At 34.7% G+C, this 13,367-nt stretch overlaps 1 pseudogene; it reads left to right on the plus strand.

Moving 5' to 3' along the window:
* Window positions 1-1,748: 1,748 nt before the first annotated feature.
* Window positions 1,749-2,333, plus strand: LOC121366706 (annotated as a pseudogene).
* The last annotated feature ends 11,034 nt before the right edge of the window (window positions 2,334-13,367 follow it).

Below are 13,367 nucleotides of genomic sequence, written 5' to 3' on the forward strand. Positions count from 1 at the left end.
AGGCTCATACAATGTTATCGTAGGCTAATAGGCAGACCGATACTCATACTGTTATTTAGCCTGAGACTCATACAAATATTATTGAAGCTGAGACTCATACCAAAGGATTGAGATTCATATCACTTAGGCTGAGACTCATGGCTGTTATTTAGGCCTGAGACGCGTGCAACTGAGAGCAATGCCAAACTTTAACTGTGTAGAACTGAGACCTGTACTTATTTAGGACTAAGACTCATACAATGTTATTAATATGGACTGAGACTCATATCAACTTTAGTCTTAGGATCAAGACTCATTTTAAGAGGTACGCCAACCAAATTCTAATGACCTGACCAAATGGAGTATAGACAGAGGACATTACTGATCGCTCTCTCATCTGTCCTCAGTTGTGTACAGCAACCAGCAAGAAGACTACCATTGTGGCTCAACAAACAGTCTTAACATCATTAAAAGCATCAATTAAAACAGGTTCTAGAAAGAATCTCTATGACAACAGTCACCATAACAACAGACTTACTATCATCCAGCTCGTGTCTCATGACTTGCATATGTCTCATTATCAAAGGCAACAGCCAGACAGGGACAATTAGGTGATATATCCTTCAATACCTGTGTACCAATGTAGGCCTACTAGCTTACAGGACCATACAATTTACAAACAATAAAGGGTCTTTTTGACTAAAAAAACAAGGATTCAAAACCAGGTAAACCAGTTAATGACTTACATTGTACGCTCCATGACTGTCGTATATCAATATTTCCCCTTTTTTGTTACCAAACAATAGAACCTTACTCTCTGGAGGACCATGAACATGGAGTTAGAGTAGACCCTCGGAGTTCTTTACCGCCCCATATCCTATTCCCATCAATGATCCTACAATTACGGTACGGCTCCTAATGAAATTAATTAAGTTAAGACAGACATAATATAAATAATAAATTAACCGTCTTCATAAGACAATACATATCTTTTGTCCTTCTTTGTTCATTGTATCATAGACACCGCACTTTTGTTTCTGTTATTAATCATTTCTTGTGTCCATGTGTTTCTAGAGGAGAGAGAAGAGAGAGGAGGAGAGAGAGAGAGAGGAGAGAATTAAGGGTAGCCATCATAATAGTGCTAACTGAACATAATCCATACGATCTATGAGACCATTCTTGTCACATGTTGTAAGTTTGCTCTCTTGTTCATTCCAAGTAACACCCCACACAGCAGCTGACAAGAGAAGAGACATGGACAAAAACTATTTCTCTTTACCTAACCTGATGTGCCTCTAAGGTTTGATTCATTGCTAGAATACTAGGAGCTGCGAGTCCTTGATCTTAGAATCTTTATCTAAAGAAAATTGTATATAATCTTTTACATTATGAGAGCTGACCTTCTTGTTGGACTTCTAACTTGAGCACGAACAACACGAACAATCCATTGTCTCCAACAGCTAACCAACCTTCTCCAGCATGCCATGCCAGGCTAGTAACTTGTGTGTCATTAGGAACACTGATCTTTCAGAAAGAAATAAAGTGTATGTCACAGACAGAAAGACTACAGGTTACCTTTTGCTCAAGTATGCCAACATGCAGCCTCTCCTCTTTATAATAATTATTAATTAAAATACTTGTGGCTATGGTATACTAAACATATGGAGGACAAAACTGTAAGAATTAAATAATCAGTCTAGGGAGCTGCTGAAGTTGGTAAAGTAAGTCTTTTTATTTATTTATGATTATTTATTGATTTTTGTATTTAGAGTTGTCTATTAAGATATATTGTGAGAAGAGATTGTGTCCAAATACATGGCAACATTAGGAATTGATTTTGGTGTGTGACTGAGTACGGTATATCTAATTAATTGATCACCATGGCAACCCTCTATATATTATAGAGTAAACGTTAATGATAGGACTGTTAAAGTTAACATTTTTGATATGGGAGGACTGCCGTTCTTTTTTATGAGGTACATCCCCTTTGTAATTAATTATTAATTAGAATAATTTTAAACCCAGGTTCGTAATGAGTTTTACAAGCACACTCAGGGAGTATGTTAGTGTATGATGTTAGTAATAGAGACAGCTTTGAGGTGTTAAATAACTGGCTTTCGGAAATGAAGCAACACTTACTATCTCCACAAGATTTAACAAACATTGTTGTTGTTGTGTGCGCTAATAAAGTAAGTCATTAGTTAAAACTGACAGCATAGAATAGTTTATTGTAGACTGATATGAGTCGATGGCACGTTGACGAGAGTGAGGGTCGTTTGTTTGCTGAGACGAGAGGGTTTTTATTCTATCAGACGTCTGCTCAGACAGGCGATAATGTCATAGCTATGTTTGAAGTAAGACTGTTATGAGGACATCAATTTTATGTGTCTATAGGATCTTTTTAGTAAAGTAGTTAGAGTACAGACTACAGGTAGCAAAGCTATCATACAACCTCAAAACATAAAAAAAAAAAAAAAAAAAAATTACACTCAAGAACAAGCAGAACTTGTGCAGAGAATTAGATCGTCCAGTTCAAGTTATGATATTTTAGAACTTTCAAGTCAGAGACTGCTAACTAGGTAATGTCATGTGACTTTTGTGTTAAATCATGTGATCTATATTTCTCAATTAATAGAGATGATATAATTAAAAGCATTTAAACATTTAGCAATTCAATTACATCCTGATAAAAATTGCTGCACCAGGAAGTGAGGAAGCATTTAAATTAGTATCTCATGCTAAAGATGACTCTTGAAAAAACACTTTAAAACTCAACAAAAAATACTTTATACTGTTATCATTAAATGTCTGTAACTTATATAGTAATTTCAACTATATGTGCAGTAGTAGATGGGTCTTAAAACTTCCTAAACAGGCTGGTATTAGTTATGTAAGGATATTTCTCGAGGAGATAAAACGTCACTAGTTCTCCCTTTCCTTTCACATCTACAGATCCACGCAAAACTCAAACTTGTATCCCAGTCCTTGCAGAATGTTCTTGGTTTCTTGGTTACCTGTATAGTTAAAAAACCAATCAAACCAGTTAGAGAAACTGGTTAAATAATCTTGTTGTGTTACCTGTGTTTTTCCTTCTATTCCGGTGCTATCCATTCTGCTAGCCATGGTTGACAGTATCTCCCCATATATCAAATTGGGGCTTCCTAGCACCAATCACTCCTGCCACTACTGGTCCATGGCTAATACCTAGACATCTTAATAATTTAACAATTATTAAGTTTAATTTTAATATACCAATTCTCAAAATTAAAATTATTGAAACTGTCGTGATTTATCTCTGCTAGTTTGTCTCTCAAAGCAAAAGAGAATTCAGCCAGTGCTGCTAAATGTTTCCATTTTGCATTGGGTTCACCTCTATCAAGAGAGAGGGGCACACATAGATATATTATATCAAATGTTATAAGATCAACTAACATTAAGACCAGATGCAATCATGTAAGTACTGCCAACTGTTTTAATCTTCTCTAGGGAAGAAAACCTCTCTTCTTTCAAGAGTTGGTCAAAATCTGCAACAAAAACAATTGATTATTAACAAAACAACAATTGATTATTAACAAAAATTGACCAACATTACCTCCAAATATTTCATGTAAAAGTCGTAGACATTCTAAACCATAATTGTTAGCTTTTATTTCATCATAAAATGAGAAGAACATTGGTATAGAGCAAAAACATAACACCTGTTTCCTCATGATAATTATAATATAGATCCTAATATAGGTCAGTGAAAAACACAAACTATACTGGTCCATTTTTTCTACCTCTGTGCTGACATCAGGATCCAGGAAATGATTGATAACATGGTTTGGAAGTATATTTGAGAGCAAAACAAAATTGGTGTGATTTAAGAACTTCCACTCTTTTCTGCTGTTCAATTATCTAATAGTCATATTGTCATATGAAGTAGAACTTTAATAATACCTCTAGATTTTGAAGAAAGGTAATACGTTTTGTGTATTTATACTACAGAAAGACATAGTAAAAGTATATTAATAATATAATATATTTGTACTTGATGAATAATAGACATTCCTTGAAGTGTCATCATGATTAATAAAAGTAGTGATAAACATTGTTTTATCATGAATTCCATACTACAGAGGAAACAGATGTCACATTTTGTTAATCTGTGAAAGACCTTACAATCCAGTATCACCATATCGAGAACAGTAATGAAAAAGAAAAGTGTCAAGGAACATAAATGGTATAAGAAAAAATCAAATGAATCAGGCGTAAAGAGTGATAATTAACGTTCCTATCACAGACATATCTGTGATAGCATCAGAATGAAGATGGTGACGATAGTAACTATGGTCAAATGATACTGCAAAGAAGCAAAACTGTCAATAACAACAATCTTGTAATTCTCACCTAGACTTACCCCAGCAAAATCACATCTTGAATTTGTGTATCAAACTCTTCATATGGCATCAGGAATGTTGCATTTGGTGTACAATCCCCACTATAAAAGATGATTAATATTATTAGAGATACAATAATAGAGTCCCATACCAAACAAATACTTGATGCTACAAAAACACTATTAACCAAAGAAAAAGCAAACATTGCATATCGATAGCGACGTTTGTATTAAGTAATTGAATGTACTTGCTATAAGATGATGGTGAAATCTCTAAATCAGGAGAATAAAATATAGCAGCTGCATATTGAATATTATTCACAGTACCTTTATTTTCTGAGACAATATTAGAACTGTCAGTGAACACACATCAATATCGCAATGATATTTGTAGCATTGGCCAAAACACGTCTGGTAGGAATTAATCATGTGTCAAAAACAAGATAATGTAACAGGGACTAAACCCACGTGGTAATACAACACACTGACTCAGAAATGACATCACTGTTATTATCGACAATGACACAAAGAACCAGCTCAAGGCTCCATATTCTTCTTGAACAAACTATTAACAATTGACTTCAATTTATCTACAATGACAAATTTACCATTGGCTTCATGATGTCTGGATTTAAATAGATTCAACCAATCCTTACCGTATTTTTTTCCACAGTCTATATACAAATACAGTACAAATCTATTGTACACAATATATCTACTAGTACTTGTTTAAATTATCTTCAGTTATTACATTTTCTAGTCTAGTAATGTAATTTTCAGTTTCAAGTTGTCTGTATCTACAAAAGACATTTCAATATCTCATGATGCTAAAGTACAAACCTCTCTCTAGTAAATATATTTTCTGGCTCTTGAAGCAGGCCTTGACTAAATTGAAATATAGATCATGGACATAATTGAAACTTTAGTTACCATTCCTAATGTGTGGATGATGTCTGCAGTACCAAATCGTCTTCTCTCTTCATAACTTTCAGAAGAAAACATATTCGCAACAGTTGCTGATAGTTTTCGTGGTTTTGGTATATTAGTAGTTGGTGATGGTGACCTCCTCAGATTAAAGGGACTTGACGGCTTCTCACAAGGTGGTGTTATCACTTCTACATTATATCTTCTACTTGTCCTGGCAAACTAAATCTGTGACAAACACAGTAACTATCATTGTGTAAAAGATTATTTTATATGTACCAGAATAAATGCTATCTTGTGAAGACACACTTTGATCTGGAGTACTGGCAGATGACACGCTTGATCTGTGAGTATTAGTCGATGGACACGCTTGATCTGTGAGTATTAGTCGATGACACACTTGATCTGTGAGTATTAGTGGACGACATTGAAATGTATCAATGGCTGAATCTCAATATCATTAATGTGTACAAAATGTACTTCTTTTAATACCCAAATGAAATCTCTTCTTCCAACATCTTTCTGTATTTAATTATCCATATAAAACTTTCCATTATTCAGATAGACTCACATCATACTCCGATCACATTTCTGACGTTTGGATGTGACAGATATGTTCTGAGTCCTTTCTCTCTATGAAACTGTCTCTAGTTTCACCTCGACCAGGAGCAATATTATAAATAGAAGCACAGCTTCATAAGTCTGCTGAGATATGTGTACTTGTCTATCAATGAAACATAATGTATGATATATTATATTATAATATATTACATTACTATAATATACCCAATTTTGCCCCCAGATTCCATGTGGTGAGCTATGGTTACATCGTTGGACCAGACATCAAACTGCCATTCTGTAATCCAATCAATCGCACAAAACAGCTCCAGTATGGGGGATACCAACACGCATATCTATATCATAGCCAGTCTCGTGACTATAACGTACCTAACAAAGATTTTTGTTTTACAACAGTCATAATGACAGGGTCTACCTAATAACTTCTATCTTTTGCAAGCCCATTTCAACACAACATACTGCGTGATCTTCTCTTTGGTCATAAAGACCAGACACGCAGTAAATGCAGTCTCCTAATATCTTGATACCCCTCCCCCCCCGCATACAATGATTTATCTATAAATAATATGTTGTATACGTGGTGCTAAAATCTAAGGCCAATATACTCTCGCTAAATAATCAAATCTTGCAAAATAACTCATTCAAAGTTTTACTAATCTTGAGCAGTCACTTGAGAAGAGAGAGCAGTGAATCCGTTGATGTCAGCAAATAAAATGCTGCAAAATGATATAAAGAAACTCAAACAGGTGCTATACAAGTGTTAGTTAGTTGAAACTAAAAGACAAAATTTTACCTGACATTTTCTGATCATATTAAGATAGAGTTTCTGAACTGCTCACTGTTATAGTCAAAATCTGATTCCTCAATAGAATTTAAGCTATTTTGTACTTCATGAGCCACTTCAGCTGGAAAAATTGAACCGCATAATTTCTCCTAAACAACAAACAAAAAAGTAAACAACAGCCCATAAATACATGTGTATTATATACTTTGTTTATCTATTTCCTTCTCTAAGTCAATATGTGTAGCACACACTTGTTTCAATTCTCTGAAATGCCTTATCAAATTGTTTGTTTAAGGAGTGTGGACAAAAAAACCATAGCATGGCACTTAATATTATGAAGCAACCTGCCAAGTCTAAAATGTGAGAAACTTATAATAATAGTAGACAAGAAATGAAATGTGCATACCTCTTCACACGGAAAATTGTTTCCAGGATAATTTATACGGTCTGAGAGCAAGTGGTACGATAATATAACAAGTCCTAATCTTAAAGAAAAGAAATGATAATGTCAAGACAGACTGTTCTGGAGATAGACAGTTATCATAAAACATTAAAGATCCCATATAATAGAATATTTCTGTTGATTTATCGCTCCGATTACTTGCTCAAAATTGTAATCAGCATAAAAAATTGAGAGGAATACTGCAAGAAAATAAAACTTTTTAAACAAGCTTGGTTTGTACCAATTCAGAATGACGATCGCAACATGGAAAATAATTGAAATGATTCTGTGATTGTCTCTGGAATGAATGACGATGTTTAAAAGTAAGATAGATAGGATAAATCAGCAAAAAAATAGTTGTTTTTTTTTAATATGCTGTTGGCAAGAAATGCTCGAATCAATAGAGGTTTATAGATAGGATACAGTATATTAATGAACCTTTTTTGGACTCATTGCGGCTGAAGTTGTTTCTGAGGGCTGGAGTCCGTTTAGTATATATTAGCGGTGCCCATAGTTTCTGCTGGGCAGCAGTGACTGCTTGTTCTTTAACTGATCTAAAAGAAAGAGGTAGTGTTAGTGCCATCACACTAATAACTTACTGTGTGAATTGTTTCTTATATACGCGCCAATTACGCAAATATGACTCACGTTAATATTATTAGTTATAATTATTCAGGACAGCCAGACATTGGTATCTATCTAATAAAGGTGGGTGAAGTGGTTTGTCAAATCTAGATTGCAGCAGAGGCGAGCAGCCTTTCCTGAAAGTGCAAGAGGGTAGAGCTTGCTTTAATAACATTATGTTATTATTACTTGTTATTTTTAAAAATACTATAGTTCCATAGATAAGGTTGTCAATTGACATACGCGCATCGTCTTGTTATTTAATGCTAATTTCTCCCCCCTTAGTTCAGCAAGTTTGACTGCACCAGTTTTCAACATGAGACACACAATTGGACGTATTGGGACCTCATACGGTAAAGGACCAGCTCCAGAGGTACATCATTGCGTATAATTATTAATACTTATTTATAATAATAATGTATGAAGATAGCATTTCTCATTTAAATTCCTTGTGTATGTTAAGACACTTTTACTGTAACTACGTCCCGCCCCTGGTTTTGTTATCACAGTATCAAGTTCTCTGAGCCAAAAAGTTATCTGCCTCACGACCATTATATGATATTGAGACACCCATGGTGGTAGTAGGTAGTGGAATTTGTAAAACATTCTTGGTGTGGTTATTTGTAGTCCGTCTGTGATAACGAAAAAGTACCAATCATAGTAACTCAATAGAGTATTGTAAGAATAAGCCATTACGACATGTTTTCATAGCAAAGTCAATTACCACACAAGTTTGGTATGCTATTGGAGTAAGTTATAACTAATTATGGCCTACCATGGATGGATCATTAGCATATTTGTCCCATACCTGGCAACGTTATCTCCTTAGTACAACTCACCCCCATGCATGTAAATACAATCTAGTTTTTACAGGGGATCTTTGGAGGTATGCATTCTAATGGCCTCTATTAGGGTTATTATTTACAGTTGACTGTTCTGTGGGTTCTGATGATGAGACTACTCTGTAGCAACAGAATGCATTTTCCTTTTCCTGTCTTCAGGTCTACAATGATGTCTTTACCTATCCTGACCAATACCGCCAACAACCATCCAACCTTTTAGTTATCGGTCCACCTCAATCTCTCACGTGGGATTTTCCCTGTACAAATTTTGATCTTCCTAAAAGAAGTCCACCACCTTCGTCAAACAATAACACAGGTACTTCTCCCTGAGAAGGCAAAGCCAGCCAAGAAGGAGAAAGTGTAGGAGAAGGACGTCGATGCCAACTCTTAGAGGATTTCGTAATGCTCGCAGTGCTGGAATAGATTTGAGTGATGTTGAGGGTCATGTAGTTGATTTGCTAAACCACCAACATGGTTCTCGTTTTATCCAGCAGAAGTTAGAACACTGCAGCCATGAACAAAAGGAAATGGTTTTTCAGAGAAGTTCTCCCATCTTCTTATAGCCTCATCACCGATGTATTTGGAACACTATGTCATAACAGAAATTTTTTGAATTTGGTATCCCTTGATCATAGACCACTTTGGTGGAGCTTCTCATGGTCATGTTCCAGCCCTCTCATTGCATACCTACGGTTGCAAGTATTCAGAAGGCCATTGAGTCTGTTCCTCCTACTTTACCGTATGTATACAGTGACAAATTAATGTCTGTCACTCTATTTTTTGGAAATTATAACCTGCTTGTTTCCTACTTGTGCACATGTAGCTGAAAGTTTAACGAGCTAATGGCTATGTTCTTCAAGAGTATCAGAGATCAAAATGGAAATCATGTGATACAAAAAGGTATCGAGTGTGTTTATCCTCACATTATTGAATTTTATCATATTTGTCCTTCCAACGACAGGTAATAAGATATGTTTAGAGAAAAAATGATTTAATTTTATACTATTCTGCAGGTGTATGATATGGCCACACCATCCTTATGGCTGTCGTGTTATTCAGCGCATCTTAGAACACTGCACACACTCAGCAAACAGGACATTTTTTACTGGAAGAAATCCATTTATCATGCAGTACCAGTTGATTGCTTTAAGTTAAATATCAAGTGAAGGTCCATTTTTATAGGTACTTTTAGGACAACTATGAAACTATGTTTGTACACATGTCCTTTGAGAAAGGAAGACCAGAACAAAAGTCAAGAATTATAGGCTCATTAGAGGGAAAGTGGTCCTTTGTCACAGCATAAATTTGCAAGGTAAAGCAATCAATTTGTATCAAACTATCCCATAAAACTACTCATCATAATTATCAGTAATGTGCCTATTCTTTCCTAACACATTTGCATGGCAACAGCTTTCGTTACCATGACAACAACAAATATTTCTGTTGGTTTTTGCACTTCTTGCTTGACTAAAGTTAGTTTTTGCCAAGAGAGATGGTTGGAATTTTCCTCTTAGTGGTTACTCGAACGAGATATCTTTTATTGTTGATGGGTTAGAAACCCTGTACGATCTGCTTACATCTCCCGTCACATTCCAATCTCACTGTCTGTTAAGTGCATATACCAAGTTCACTATCATATCATACCATAACTAATCATACTACCGCTATAGTATAATCTTTCTTTCTCACTATATAGCAATGTAGTGGAAAAATGCCATTGTACATGCCTCACGACATGTAAAGAGCTGCTTTGATTGACGAATTGTGCAGTGCTCCTGAAGGGTAAATTAATAGTAATAATTAATATGACAGATGGATAATGTCTTTACCACAAACTCTATAGCTAAGGTGTTGGTTAACTAGTCCCCTTTGTGTGTCTCCATATCAGTTATCCTAAAAGTTGGTGTAGGTAGGTATAATAGTTTGTAGGGGGGCTCATGAGTGTCTCTGCCACTATATCAACTTTGGTCATTACAATGGCTGCTCTCTCATTGCTGTAAAAACATTTATAGTAAGGAATATAGTTAAATACATGTAACACAGATGGTAGAATGTTTAGCAGTTTGTTAGTTCACTCATCCACACACTCCTATGGTCACATTTGACTTCCTTGAAGTTTACATCATCATTATGAATGTCATGCTTATAGGTCATTTGACCATGACTAAAGATCAATACGCTAATTATGTCTTCAGAAGATGTTAGACATTGCAGAGCCCAGTCAACGCAAGATGTTAATATATCGTCTTATGGCCACACCTCCTACTCTGAGAAAATTCACATACGCCAAGCACATTGGTCATAAATTGAACGGCCTCTCCAAGTAGCCCTCTGGAAGTCCTCTCCTTTCTCCTACATATTTTGAAAAGATTTTTTCAGTTTTTGGGGCTCATATATTTACTTGTACTAGTGAGCCTAATAGGTATGTTTTATATATGACACAATGTAATGATTATTATTTCATCACTGATTACTAAATTCACATAATGTATCATAACTTTTTTAGCTCTTTTTGTTTAATTCCTTTGAACTTAAGTGAACCTTTCAATCTGCCCAAGTTTCATTACGTAGATTTTTTTGTATCATATAATTAAAAAATGGACACCACAAAACGTATTAATGTTTATGATAGTATTTTTCATTTATATGACAGTTATATTATTTTTATACCTTTCATTATTGTCATATTACAATTATTAGTTCAGTTGTACATATTAATGAAGCTGTGTTCAACACAAGTATATTATTATAGAACTATTCGTTTTGTATGCATTATAGTATATATGTCATTATTCCTTTGTTTTTTTGAGTGCTAAACTTCAAAAGAAAATTCAAATCCGTTTTAGTTAAGTGATATTTGGCAAATACATCCCATCTTTATGGTAATGAATGAAGAAAAAATTGATCTTTACCTACCGGATAATCATGACTAGGAACAAGTTGTCAGGCATATAGCGTAGTAGTTAGATCATATAACCTCTGTAACAACTTACTCCATAGGAGTAATATTGAGACAAAGCGTTAAAACCATCCGACTCAAGATATCAGCTTTCATTACTAAGGAAACATATCTTATCATGTACAACAATTCAACTGTCACTAGTGACATACATATAATAAACGAAGAATGTCATCATGACATAGCACGTATCAGTGTTATTGCTAATGGAACTGTTAATAGAGCAGCTGTAATGTTGAATAAAGTATTATACAATCAAAGTCTTGGATGGCATCCAAGATATGGGACACATGACTTAGTAATCTTTATTACTACATCCTGTATTGGTTGGTAATCTAATCTGTCCATGATGATGTATCAACTACCTGTTTTCCTGTAAGGTAAAAGTGATGTCATCAATGCGAACACATTGACCTTTCTTGTACACAGATTGTGACGTTGAACATCATTGAATAAGAACACTAACTCCTCAATGTCTTTGGTATCCTGTATTATGTGTGGTGTGTGAAACAATAAAATCTACTCAAGTTTGTGGTTATTAAAATTTACATAATGCTTATTCTCTTGAGGGTTTCTTGCCGTGTTTTTTGTCCAAGAGGGGTAAATGTGTATAGTCCCGAGGAGTAACAAATAGACTGATTTACTTTGGCTAGCACAGCTTATTGCTGTTGAAACAGAGTTGATGTCTTACCACTAGATAGCATAAATATAAACATAATGTGATCTCAATATTGTCATTGCGGTACCAATAAGAATGTAAATATTGCATGGTCAATTATTAAATAGCAACAAAATGAAGGGAGGTTAGGTAACCTTGACGACGGGCTAAATAAGCAAGTCTTCTTACCACAAGTCACCACACCCTTTTCAGACATCCATTCCACAGATGCCATAGTATACAACCCAGCATACCCATAATTATAAGAATATCATACCACGTTGGACGTCTACTGAGTCATGCTCAGTGTACACTATGAATAATAAATTATTAATAATTTTTTTGATGAGTATACAATTTTTTGGATACAAAATTGAAGAGAATTGATGTCAGTTTTCAGTTCATTCAAAATTATAAAGAAAATAATGGAGGAAATTTTAAAGAACTCAACTTCTTCTGTTTTGCTGTCTTCTGTTACAAACTACTCTTGTGGTTGCTCCACCATCAAAAACCAAAATTGTGGCCTAACCACTGAAAAAAACTGCAGCAGATCCAAGATCTATTCCAGAATTATCATAAATCTAATCCAGTATATTATTACTTGAGATTCATTAGTGTTTAGCAGTGAGAGGACTTACAATTATATGGATCAGCATCAGTTGTTATACGAATAACACAACAAATGTTACCAATGAAAGTTAGATTTGAAACTTAAGGTAAGAGCAAATCTATAAAATGTAATGGGGCGATCATAAATCTCAGGAAACACCAATTAGTCATGTTCAATCTAAAGACAGAACAATTGTTTTATGGGTTTCTCCAGTTACTCGTCCTTCATATAAAGATGAAAAAAGGACATCGAAACTGTAGCTCACTGTAAGGTAAAGTATGAGACATTAGTCAACAATGTCATGTGAATTCAGTCATTGTTGACAATCTGAAAATATGTTTGACAATTTTGTAGCAAAGATTGGTTTTTTTTTAACCAAGTTAATGATTGGAAACATATCTACAAATTTTTTTGTCAAAGTGTCTTTCACTACAAGTTGTTTTGTAAAAGATGTCATGAAAATTGTCTGGTTGGGAGGTGGTTATTGCAAGAGTCCCCCAAAAGTCCCGGTGTTGCGTCCCTTTGATGCGAAGGGAATGTTCCAATACCACATAATTATTAACTGTGATGGTAATGTATGAAACTATT

The sequence above is a fragment of the Gigantopelta aegis genome, unplaced genomic scaffold (assembly GCF_016097555.1).
Source record: "Gigantopelta aegis isolate Gae_Host unplaced genomic scaffold, Gae_host_genome ctg6737_pilon_pilon, whole genome shotgun sequence".
Lineage (NCBI taxonomy): Eukaryota > Metazoa > Mollusca > Gastropoda > Neomphalida > Peltospiridae > Gigantopelta > Gigantopelta aegis.